This window comes from Rana temporaria, chromosome 8, assembly GCF_905171775.1.
Source record: "Rana temporaria chromosome 8, aRanTem1.1, whole genome shotgun sequence".
NCBI classification, from domain to species: Eukaryota; Metazoa; Chordata; class Amphibia; order Anura; family Ranidae; genus Rana; species Rana temporaria.
The window spans coordinates 144,720,255-144,733,021 of NC_053496.1; positions in this window are offsets into that span (position 1 = coordinate 144,720,255).

The window sequence follows — 12,767 nt, forward strand, 5'->3', positions numbered from 1 at the left end:
GTGCATGTAGAGATCCTACCATCCTCTATGCCAATTTTGAGATCCAAAAAGGAGATCTGAGACCTGTCGAACGTATACGTGAGTCTGATATTGCGTTTGTTAATGTTAAGCTGTTCAATGAACAGGTGAAGGTTCTCTAGATCCCCCCTCCAGATAACAAACACGTCATCTATGTATCGCAGCCACGTCTGTACGTGGCCGCGATGCATAGAGGACACATATACATCGTCCTCCTCCCACAGGCCCAAGTGCAGACATGCGTACGCTGGAGCCCATGCAGCCCCCATGGAGGTACCTTTAATCTGCTGGTAAAATGATGATGCAAATTGAAAGAAATTATGGGAGAGGGCAAACTCCAAAAGATCAAGGAGGAATTCGTTCTGAGGTCCCAGAAGTGGGAAATGTTTTTCTAGAAAGAATCTCACTGCATTAATACCCACATCATGGGGAATTGAAGTGTAGAGAGACTCTACATCGATTCCTATGAGCCAAACCCCCTCGTCCACCTTGATGTCAGTAATTTTAGACAAAACATCACGGGTGTCCTGGACATAGGATTTAAGACTGACCACCATGTCCTTTAGTAGGGAGTACAAATATCCCCCGATTCTATCCAGGGGTCCTCTAATTGCCGATACGATTGGCCTTCCCGGGGGCTTCTGGAGTGACTTATGAAGTTTTGGAATACAGTAGAAAGTTGGGATGTTGTAGTCGACTACCGAGAGGTAGTTTGAATTCCTGTTTCTGTAGGAGTCCTGCCTCTACGGCATTGTCAAGTTTTTTATTCAGTTCTCCAGTAACCCGGGGGAAGGGATCACGTTCCAGTTTACAATAGGTATTAGAGTCGCTCAGAAGGCGTTTGACTTCCGACTCGTAATCCTCATTGTCCATTAAGACGACATTGCCCCCTTTATCACTTTTTTTGATTGTTATGCCTTTGGCTTCTTTTAATTCTTGGAGGGCTTTACGTTCAATCTTAGAAAGATTGTCCCGCCCATAATTTAGCCAGGACATTTCCCCAAGGTCTCTCTGTACTACCTCGAGGAAAATGTTGAGCCAACGGTTCTTGTTAAGAGGGGGCATTTTAATGGATCTAATATTGAGGTTCGCACGTCGTATAGACGTGGGGCCTATAGGATGGGTGTCCTCTGATTCTTCCAATAGGGAATTGAGGATTTCCAGGACCTGCTGGTCCTCTGGTCCCAATGGTAGGCTGGCCTCGGAAATCTGGTCCTCCTGTTGGTATAGGGATCGGAAGAAAACCTTCCTTAAAAAGAGCACCACATCCTTATACACAGTAAATTCCTCCATATTGGAGGTAGGAGAAAAGGATAGGCCTCGTTGCAAAAGTTGAGCATGCCTACGTTCGAGGGGAAAGGATGATAAGTTGACAACCTTCTTATCCTCTTTAAGCATCATATTGAGGACGTTGGGGGTCATTGGTTCTGACTCCTTGTGCGGTAACCAGCCTTCCCTCGTTTTTGGGGTTTCCCCCTTTGGTTCACCTCTGCATACGCTCTCTGTGGTTGTTGGTCTCCCTGTAAGGGGACCTGAGGTGTACTGCCCCCTGCCCCCTCCTTTTCTAAAAAAGTAACTGTGCGTTGTGGGTTTTCTGCTCCCTGTTCTGGTGGGGAACCACCTCTTCTATTGCGTGAATTTGCATCTCGCCCTCTTCTAGATGATCCGCTCCTTCCTCTCCGAATGGTCAGGTCAAATACCTGGCCATGTTCGAAGTCAAGAAGGTCACGTCTGTATTTGGACTGTTTGGTTATCTTCATTGTTGTTTCTATGTTTGTTTACTGTCTGTGCTTATATGTGGTATCTGTGTCACACCTCCACGAACTAGGTTCTTTGGTGTAGCACTGACCGGCCTTTCTGGTAGGTTAGCAAACAGAGCTTATTAGCTCTGTTGGTATTTATGTCCTTTTGATATCCCAGCCTATTTATATATTTTGTACACTATTTATCTATTAAACAATCTTTATACTAATACATTGTCCGTTCTTGCCATAGTAGCCCCTTTTTGTTGTCCCCAGAGGCACCGTTCTTGACCCCTCTGTGGGATAACACCCTTTTGTTTTATAGGGGGGCTAAACCCTTGTGTCTTTACAACCACTTCAATAAAAAGTAACCTTTAAGGCCCCATACACACGAGAGGATTTATCCGCAGATACGGTCCAGCGGACCGTATCCGCGGATAAATCCTCTCGAGGATTTCAGAGGATTTCTATGCGATGGCGTGTACACACCATCGCATTGAAATCCGCGCTGAAATCCTCTGCCGATGACGTGTCGCGCCGTCGCCGCTATTATGACGCGGCGACGGGCGCGACGCTGTCATATAAGGAATTCCACGCATGCGTCAAATCATTACGACGCGTGCGGGGAATCCCTTTAGACGGATGGATCCGGTAAGTCTGTACAGACGAGCGGATCCATCCGTTGGAATGGATTCCAGCAGATGGATTTGTTGTGCATGTCAGCAAATATCCATCTGCTGGAAATCCATCCCAGGGGAGATTTCTCTGCGGATAAATATCCGTTGGCGTGTACACACCATAGGATCTATCCGCAGAAACCCATTTGATGGGATTTATCTGCGGATAGATTCTATGGTGTGTATGGGGCCTAAGGCGGTGCCTCCAAGCGGCTGACAGATGGAGAGAAGCAGGTACAGTTAGACCCTATGAAAACATCAGCTTTGACATGTAGACTGTAAGCCAATTTGACTGTTGTGTCAAAATGAGATATCTTGCTCAGTCTGGTAGTAGTCTGAACTAATAAGGCAAGTTGTAGGCAAGATGTTGATTTTTATACTGATTTTTGAAAAGTCTACAATATTTTGATGTTTTTATACATGCTTAATTTTGTTAGTTTTATTTACTCAGCTGCATCTGTTAGACTCCTTTCACACTGAGGCAGTTTTCAGGCGTTTTAGCGCTAGAAATAGCCTCTAAAAAGCTCATAAAACTGCATCCCTTTCAGTGCAATGAGTAATTTCACACTGGGGCGGTGCGCTTGCGCAACATTAGAAAAAGTCCTGCAAGCAGCATCCGGGGCGGGTTGGGAGCGCTATAAATAGCGCTCCTTAAACGCACCTGCCTATTGAAATTAATGGGCAGTGCTTCCAAAGCACCCTAAAAGCGCATTAAAAACTGGACTTTTTCCCTTTAAAAAAAAAAACACCTAAAAAGTGCTACAAAAACACTGCAAAACCGCCGGAGCTTTAGCATCGCTGCAGTGTGAAAAGGGTCTTATATGGCTTTTGATTCACAGTGAAAATCTAATAAGTCTAATATTTCCCATTTACTTTTTAAAGCTGCTACTTTGGCAAAGTTTCCTGGGACTTCATAAGCTGTGATCAGTGACGCTGTTATGAGAAAAATTGCGGAAATATCACCTGAAGGGAAACATCAGGAACCTCAGCAGAATACCACAAACTTTTATGTCATTAATGTCATTTACCATAGTTAACACCACTTTCTATTCCCTGTGTTGTAGTTTTTGTATATTTACATGATAATAAAGTTGTGTGTATTGTACTGTGTTATTGTTTTTTTTTCCAAATGTTTGCTAGTTTTATAGGCCTACAATATATAAAATACAATATATAAATACACAGCATTTCAAAATGTAATAGGAATGTATTTTTTAAAATTTTGCATTCAGAAGTACATTTACATTTATATTTAAAATATATTTTAAAAAAACATTCTTAATATATTTTTCCGAAATATATTGCCATATATTTGAAATGCTACAATTTTGGCCAGATTCAATATATTTCAAAAATATATTTCAATATATTTGTGCATATTCCTCAGGACGAATCTAAGTATTCGAAACGCGTCGAGGCGCGGGGGTACCACACATCTTTTTCACGCCACACGATCCTTGACCCCTGGAACGATACCGCACAGGCATTTTCGTCCGCTGGAACGCACCATGGTTGAGGCTTGGAACGCACGCCGGGAAGGTAGCAGTGACGCTGGACAGGCTAGTGCCGGCTTGGGCACAGGAACATGTGAGTGTAAAATTAGTTTTTAATGTTTCATGAATAAAACTTGTTAAAACGTACTACACCATATGGGCCTTTTTTCTTCTTGGGAGTATAAGAGAACCCATAGAGAGTTGGAGCACAGAGATTCGGGAACCAGAAGAGGAAACCGTACACCATATGATTATATGCAGTTTACCTTTTTGAATCTGGTGAGAGCATAGCGCAATAGGAGGTGGTGGTGACACTATAAGGTGGCAAAGTCACACATTTTTTTTTGCAGCAAGGCACAAATTCCTGCACTTACTGGAGGCACGCTTTTGGAGGACATTGTATTAATGCACGATTGCACTGGACTATTTAGTGTGTTTAGACGCGCTTAAGAGTTTGCAGGGGAGAAGGGGTTCATATATTTTGTGTTTTATATAATTTTTACATTTTGTTTCTATATATGTGAATGTATCACAGATTTAGAGATAACGATTCACAAGAGCTGGTGTATGAATGTCACGGATATATATATACATATTCATTTATATTTTAAGGTCAGCGCAGGAGTACAAACTGTACGAATACACTTTAATAGTCAGTACACATCAGCAGAAATCGCCAGAAAAATGTGGCTACAAGAAGATGGCCACCAGTGAGAAAAGAAATACAGCATGGACACCAACATGGGCGCCGACAGCATGGAGCAGGACACACAGGAAAGCAGAATCTCTTATGCGGCTTTATACATTGTGCAAGTAAAGAAATACAGCATGGACACACCAAACATGGCCGCCGACAGCATGGAGCAGGACACACAGGAAAGCAGAATCTCTTATGCGGCTTTATACATTGTGCAAGTAAAGAAATACAGCATGGACACACCAAACATGGCCGCCGACAGCATGGAGCAAGACACACAGGTAAGCAGAATCTCTTATGCAGCTTTATACATTGTGCGAGTGAAGAAATACAGCATGGACACACCAAATATGGCCACCGACAGCATGGAGCAGGACACACAGGTAAGCAGAATCTCTTATGCAGCTTTATACATTGTGCAAGTGAAGAAATACAGCATGGACACACCAAACATGGCCGCCTACAGCATGGAGCAGGACACACAGGTAAGAAGAATCTCTTATGCAGCTTTATACACTGATTTAGTGACTTATGGTTCCCCAAGTGAAGCTCCCCAGAGGAACCCCTACCCAGCAGCTAGCTCAGAGAGCTTAAGGAGGAGGAGGGGGGAGGGAGGGGAGAAGGGGGATAAGGCCCTTTACTCACCTCTCCAAAGATGCCCAGCTCTGTCTTCTTGCTAAAGCAAGGTACTAGCTACCTTGAGGATGTCCCCATGTTGATGGGGACAAGGGCCTCATCCCCCACAACCCTTGCCCAGTGGTTGTGGGGGTCTGCGGGCGGGGGCTTATCAGAATCTGGAAGACCCCTTCAACAAAGGGGACCCCCAGATCCTGGCCCCCCCTATATGTGAATTGGTAATGGGGTACATTGTACCCCTAATATTTCACGAAGGAAGTGTAAATAGTTGAAAAAAACACACACACACCGTAGAAAAAAGTCCTTTATTAATAAAAAAAATTAAAATCCAGCGGTGGTAATCCACTCGTTCCCGGCTTCCTGCTCCAACGTTGTCTGTATCCAGCGACGGGTGATCTCCTCTCCGGTCCAGCGATGAGAAGATCTTCCGTCATCCAGAGCTCCAGAGCACAGCATCGGAGGCCACCTCTCTCTGCCGGACACAGCCCAGCGGAATGACGCGGGTGAAGCTGTGACATTTCTTATATAGGGGAGGTGGGCCACCCGTCATGTGACCCCGCCCCCTCTGATGCAAGGGGGAAGACTTGGGCTTCCCCAGTGACGTAGCAGAGGGTGCGTCAGAGGGTGTGGGGTCATGTGACAGGAGGTCTTTGTAGGAAAGAGGTTAATCATCTACGTCATTTGTTACTTGAGGAACTGACATACACCAATGACTGCAACTGCAGGTTGTGCTACAGCCCCAGCCATGGAAGAGGAGGCTTTTAATAGGGACTACAGCTTTTTTTCAGTTGGTTCCTTAAAACCCTGTGTGTTGTCCAAAGGACAGGTCAGGTTTTTGTTTGCACAATAAATAGCTGCATCAATAGCAGGTACCCCCTATTTCTTGGGGAAACCTTCCCCCATAGGATAAAGGAGGGAAAACTGCTTAGGAGGAGAAAACAGTTTGTCTGGGTGAACCCAGTCATCATACATCAGTTTATCCAGCAAGGTATGAACTGGAAAGGCGCATGCAGCCTACAGGGATTTCCGGGACCCCAAAGAGGAAACAGAACAGAACAGGAGGCAATTTGTAAGTGGCATACACCATCTCTGCATAATATTGCACCTGCATTTTTAGTGACTGGGAAGTCGCAGGAAGCTTCTCATCCTCTGAGTCCTCAGACTGCACCTGATCCTCATCCCCAGAGAGGGATTTTTCACCCTCAGAAGGCTCATCTGAAAAGAGAGCCAGAGCAGATGAAGGGGATCTACCCCCTTTTCTGATATCTCTCAAGGAGATTGCAACAATATTAGCAATCCTGTCTTCCAAGCCATCCAACGCAACTTTTAAAGCGTCCTCAGTGATGTACAGTAGGTGACCGCGATATTGTGTCAATCTCGCTCCCTTTGTCGGCGAGATTGACCACCTATGAGCCCCATCGCGGGAGCCAACGCCGAGCTGGCTTGCCGCGATGGAGACAAAGCCGTCATAGAAGCGACGGGAGATCCCACTTGGATTCCCGCCAATTCTAGCTGCGGCGTTTGGTATGGATCCTGAGAGGGAACTCCACGCCCAATTTCAAATAAAAAACCGGCATGGGTTCCCCCCCAGGGGCATATCAGGCCCTTAGGTCTGGTATGGGTTGTAAGGAGACCACCCCCTACGCCGAAAAACCGACGTGGGAGTCCCCCCCACAATCCATACCAGACCCGTATCCAAAGCACGCTACCCGGCCGGCCAGGAATGGGGGTGGGGACGAGCGAGCGCCCCCCCTCCTGAGCCGTACCAGGCCGCATGCCCTCAACATGGGGGGGTTGGGTGCTCTGGGGCAGGGGGGGCCCCCGGAGCTGACTAATAAATTACTTTAAGAGAGACCTTACAGGCAAACCTTACACGAGGCCCGGGTACCAACCATCTTAGGCCTTTGATATCAACCCGAGGAATGAATCCGGTTATAGCTCCTAGGTCTCTGCAGCCAGACCATCAAAAGAGCATTTTTCTTCTTAGCACATGTTGAATGTGACCAACCACCTTAACACTGGTGAAAAAACAGGTACTCTTCATTTGGGAGGGGTTATATAGGAGAGGAACTCAATTCTAATTGGGTTTGCCAGTGTCCAATCACCTGTGGTGACTACATAACCCATACTGGGCTAGATTCAGGTAGCCATGCCTAGTACCCTGATGTGCCCAGTGCCCTGCCTGGCCCTGTGCCCCCCACCCCAAAGCACCTTGTCCCCATGTTGATGAGGACAAGGGCCCCTTCCCGACAACCTGGCTGTTGGTTGTCAGGGTCTACGGGCGGGGGGGCTTATCGTTAATCTGGTACATTGTACCCCTACCCATTCACCTAAAAAAAAGTGTCAACAATAAAACACTACACTTCTCCGTGCTCTCTGGTTCTTCTCTTGCTGTCCCGTGTCTTCTGCCGGGTTCCTCTGCTCTTTTGCCCGCTCTTTTGCTAGCTCTTGCTCGGTCTTCTCCGCTGTCTTCATCCCTCTTCTCTTCTTCCGATGTTGACTCAACGCTCTGTCCCGCAGAAAATTGAGCAGAATGCAGCATGCCAGGACTACTTTAATGGCATTCTCAACATCAAGTTGTATACTTGTCGGCAAAACTCGCCATTTGGCCGTGCACACCCCGAAAGCACATTCGACAACACAGAATGCACGGCTGAGCGTATAATTATAGATAATAAGAAAGGTCTATTGCGCTACTGCGAGTAATGGAACGTGTGCCCTGTGGATAAAAAGAGAATATATTTAACTGAAGCTGCTAAATCTGAAAAGTGCACAAAAACCATAAACATATAGGATTAAAAAGTGATCAGCACTACAGTATCTGTGAAAAAACACAATAAAATATGTGTAAATGGCTGAGGAGCCAACACTCAGTGAGCTGTGTGGTAATGAGATGGGCTACAGCAGCAAAAACCTCCAAAAGAGGCCAAACAATGATCTATCGGATGGGCTACAGTAGCCAAATCATAAAGGTGATATCCTCAACCGAGAAAATGAAAATGAAAGGGACAATAGCAATGCAAAAAATCAATGAATACAAATAAAGATCATAAAAATTATTGTGCATTAATGACACAGATAGCTGCAGAGTCTATAGGGGTACTCAGACGGAATGGGTGGGATGCATGAATCTTCTAAATAAGGTATATCACTCCAATAGTAGTCTCACATTGCCCTTACCTTCATCCGATGATTAATTCGCATAGGGGGCAAGTGGTTTCCTCTTCTATTGGTTCAGCTCCACTGATGGATTCCAATGGTGTCCTGAGAGAGTAAGCCGTCCTCGGGAAGGTGGTCCTCTGGTCCGTTTGTCTCGTGTATGGGAGCCAAAATGGAAGGAATGATGCCACAATGGTGAAGCACGTTCAGATAAAAGTGGGTGATTTTATTGGTAAAAGGGTTCGATACAGTTTAAAATTGGCGCTCAGTATCGGATGCGGCATTGCAGTAAGCCGGCTTGCGTCTGCTGGCCTCCGGTTGGTTGCCTGTATCACGTGGTCGTTGTCCTACGTCGTTACGTCACGGTCTCGTGACTTCTTCAGGGAACTATAATTATAGATCTTTTGTCGATGGCTGAGACCATAGCCACTGTATGGCCTCATAAGATTTTCAGCCAGTTCGGAGGCCTCGTCTGCCACCATGACCAATGGCAAGCTGGGTAGAGGCCTGCTGGTTGGATTATTGAGTCATCCCTCATGTAGACGACGTCCCAAGGCCGACTCACGGAATATGCGGGCATCACCTTGGCTTCCATATGCTCCCACATCTACAAAAACAAATTTCAGATTTGCATCGGACAATGCAAGGAGGACCACCGAAAAATATTTTTTGTAGTTGAAAAAGGATGATCCAGAGTGGGGAGGCTTCTTCTCCCTGATGTGTCCATCAAGGACACTGATACAATTTGGGAACTGAGTTTTCTCCCAAAAAGTGTCAACAACTGATTTTGATGTCTTCTGTGAATTACAACTTCATGCAACTCCTCCCATATTGCCACGCGTTTCCTTTGTTACTCTGGACACCGTTCTGAGGCCAAGGAGGAAGTAGTGATGCAACAAGACAGAACTTTGTCATGTGGCAAGGAACCTGAGATAACATAAAACATTTACATATTGAAAAAAACATTGCATAAAAATAAGTCCTAACCCTATCCTTAACCCTAACCCCTATCCCCTAACCCATACCCTTATCTTCTATCCCAATCCACTAACCCTATCCCCTACCCCTGACCCTATCCACTAACCCTATCCCCTACTCCTGACCCTATCCACTAACCCTATACCCTAAACCTAACCCAATCCCCTGACCCTATCCACTAACCCTATCCCCTAACCCATATCCCCTAACCCTGACCTTATCCACTAACTCTAATGCTATCCCCTATCCACTAGACATGTGCACTGCCAAAAAATTCGTTTTTTTCGTTTGTTATTTTCGTTTTTTTTTTTCGTAAATTCGGGAAATTCGAAAAATTCGTTTTTTCCGTTTTTGTTTCATTCGTTTATTTAATTTTTTCTGAAATTCTGAAATTTTGAAAAAAAAATTTTTTATCGTTTTTTTCAAATTTTTCAAAAATTTTTACATTTTTAATTTTTCAAATTTCGAATTTCCGAATTTCGAAGATTGAAACAATCGAAGTTCGAAAATTGAAAAATGTTTCAAATTTCGAATTTGAAAAATTCGAAATTTGAAAAATTCGAAATTTGAAAAATTTCAAATCTGAAAAATTCCAAATTGGAATAGTGAAAAATTCGAAAATTTGAAATTTGAAAAATTCGAAAATTAGAACATTGAAAAATTAGAAAATGGACAAATTCGAAAATTGAAAAATTTGAAAATTCGAAAATTGAAAAATTCGAAATTTGAAAAATTCGAAAATTTCGATTTTCGTATTTTCCGAATTTCGAAAATTGAAAAAATCGAAAATTCGAACAATGTTTCGAATTTTTAAATTTTCGAATTTCGAATTTTTCCATTTCGAATCTTCGAAATTCGTAAATGCGAAAATTCGGAAATACGAAAATTCGAAATTCGGAAATTTAAAAATTCGAAATTTGAAACATTTTTAATTTTCGAACTTCGATTTTTTCAATCTTCGAAATTCGGAAATTCGAAATTTGAAAAATATGAAACATTTTGAAAAATATGAAACATTTTGAAAAATATGAAACATTTTGAAAAATATGAAACATTTTGTAAAAATATGATTTTTTTTTACAAATATGAAAATTTTTGAAAAATATGAAAAATTTTGAAAAATATGAAAAATTTTGAAAAATATGAAAAATTTTGAAAAATTCCAAATTTGAGAAATTCCAAATCTGAAAAATTGGAATGGTAGAAAATTTAAAAATTCTAAAATGGACAAATTCGAAAATTTTAAAATTCTAAAATTCTGAATTTCAAAAATTCTAAAATCCGAAAATTTCGAATTTTTTAATTTTCGAATTTCGAATCTTTCAATTTTCGAATTTTTCCATTTCGAAATTCGCAAATACGAGAATTCAGAAATACGAAAATTCGAAATTCGGAAATATTTTTCAATTTTCGAACTTCGATTTTTTTCAATTTTCGAAATTCGGAAATACAAAAATTCGAAATTTGAAAAATTCGAAATTTGAAAAATTCCAAATCTGAAAAATTCCAAATCTGAAAAATTCCAAATTGGAATAGTGAAAAATTCGAAAATTTGAAATTTGAAAAATTCGAAAATTAGAAAATTGAAAAATTAGAAAATGGACAAATTCGAAAATTGAAAAATTTGAAAATTCGAAAATTGAAAAATTCGAAATTTGAAAAATTCGAAAATTTCGATTTTCGTATTTTCCGAAATTCGAAAATTGAAAAAATCGAAAATTCGAAAAATGTTTCGAATTTTTTAATTTCGAATTTTTCCATTTCGAATTTTCGAAATTCGTAAATGCGAAAATTCGGAAATACGAAAATTCGAAATTCGGAAATTTAAAAATTCGAAATTTGAAACATTTTTAATTTTCGAACTTCGATTTTTTCAATCTTCGAAATTCGGAAATTCGAAATTTGAAAAATATGAAACATTTTGAAAAATATGAAACATTTTGAAAAATATGAAACATTTTGAAAAATATGAAACATTTTGAAAAATATGAACATTTTTTAAAAATATGAACATTTTTTAAAAATATGATTTTTTTTTACAAATATGAAAAATTTAGAAAAATATGAAAAATTTTGAAAAATATGAAAAATTTAGAAAAATATGAAATTTGAAAAATTCTAAATTTGAAAAATTCCAAATTTGAAAAATTCCAAATCTGAAAAATTGGAATAGTAGAAAATTTAAAAATTCTAAAATGGACAAATTCAAAAAATGTTAAAATTCTAAAATTTTAAAATTCTAAAATTCTGAATTTCAAAAATTCTAAAATCCGAAAATTTCAAATTTTTTAATTTTCGAATTTCGAATCTTTCAATTTTAGAATTTTTCCATTTCGAAATTCGCAAATACGAGAATTCAGAAATACGAAAATTCGAAATTCGGAAATATTTTTCAATTTTCGAACTTCGATTTTTTTCAATTTTCGAAATTCGGAAATTTGAAAAATTCGAAATTTGAAAAATTCGAAATTGGAAAAATTCGAAATCTGAAAAATTCGAAATTTGAAAAATTCGAAATTTGAAAAATTCGAAATTGGAAAAGTGAAAAATTCGAAAATTGAAAAATTCGAAATTGGAAAAATTCGAAATTTCGAAACCTGAAAAATTCGAAAATTCGAAAATTAAAAAATTCGAAAATGGAAACATTCGAAAATTCGGAATTTCGAAAATTGAAAAATCCGAAATTTTTTCGTATTTCAGAATTTCCGAAAATCCGAATTTCCGAAATTCGTAAATACGAAAATTCGAAAAAAAAAACGAAAATTCGTAACAGAGCCATCGTATTTTACGTCGTTTACGTAGTACGTGAATAGGGCTGGGCGTAAGTTACGTTCACGTTGTAGGCAGTGATCCGTCATATCTTAGGGAGTAGTTCCGACGTGATTCTGCGCATTCGCACTGGGCTGCGTCCACGGGACGGCGCATGCGCCGTTTGTTATTCGTATCTTTATGACGCTCAGTCCATCATTTACATGGGGTCACGTCTCATTAGCATGGCTCACGCCCACTTCCACCTACGCTGGCTTACGCCGAGGAAACCCAGCGTAGATTTGGGGGCGAGTGCTTTGTGAATCCAGTCAATCCATCTGTGCGCTGCGTCGGTGTAGCGTATATTAGATACGCTATGCCCGCATAAATATGCGCCGATGTATGTGAATCCGGGCCAATATATCTTTTTTTCTAACACCCTAGAGAATAAAATGGCAATCGTTGTAATACTTTCTGTCACACCGTATTTGCGCAGCGGTCTTACAAGCGCACTTTTTTGGGAAAAAATACACTTTTTTTAATAAAAAAATAAGACAACAGTAAAGTCAGCTCAATTTTTTTTATATTGTGAAAGATAATGTTATGCCGAGTAAATTGA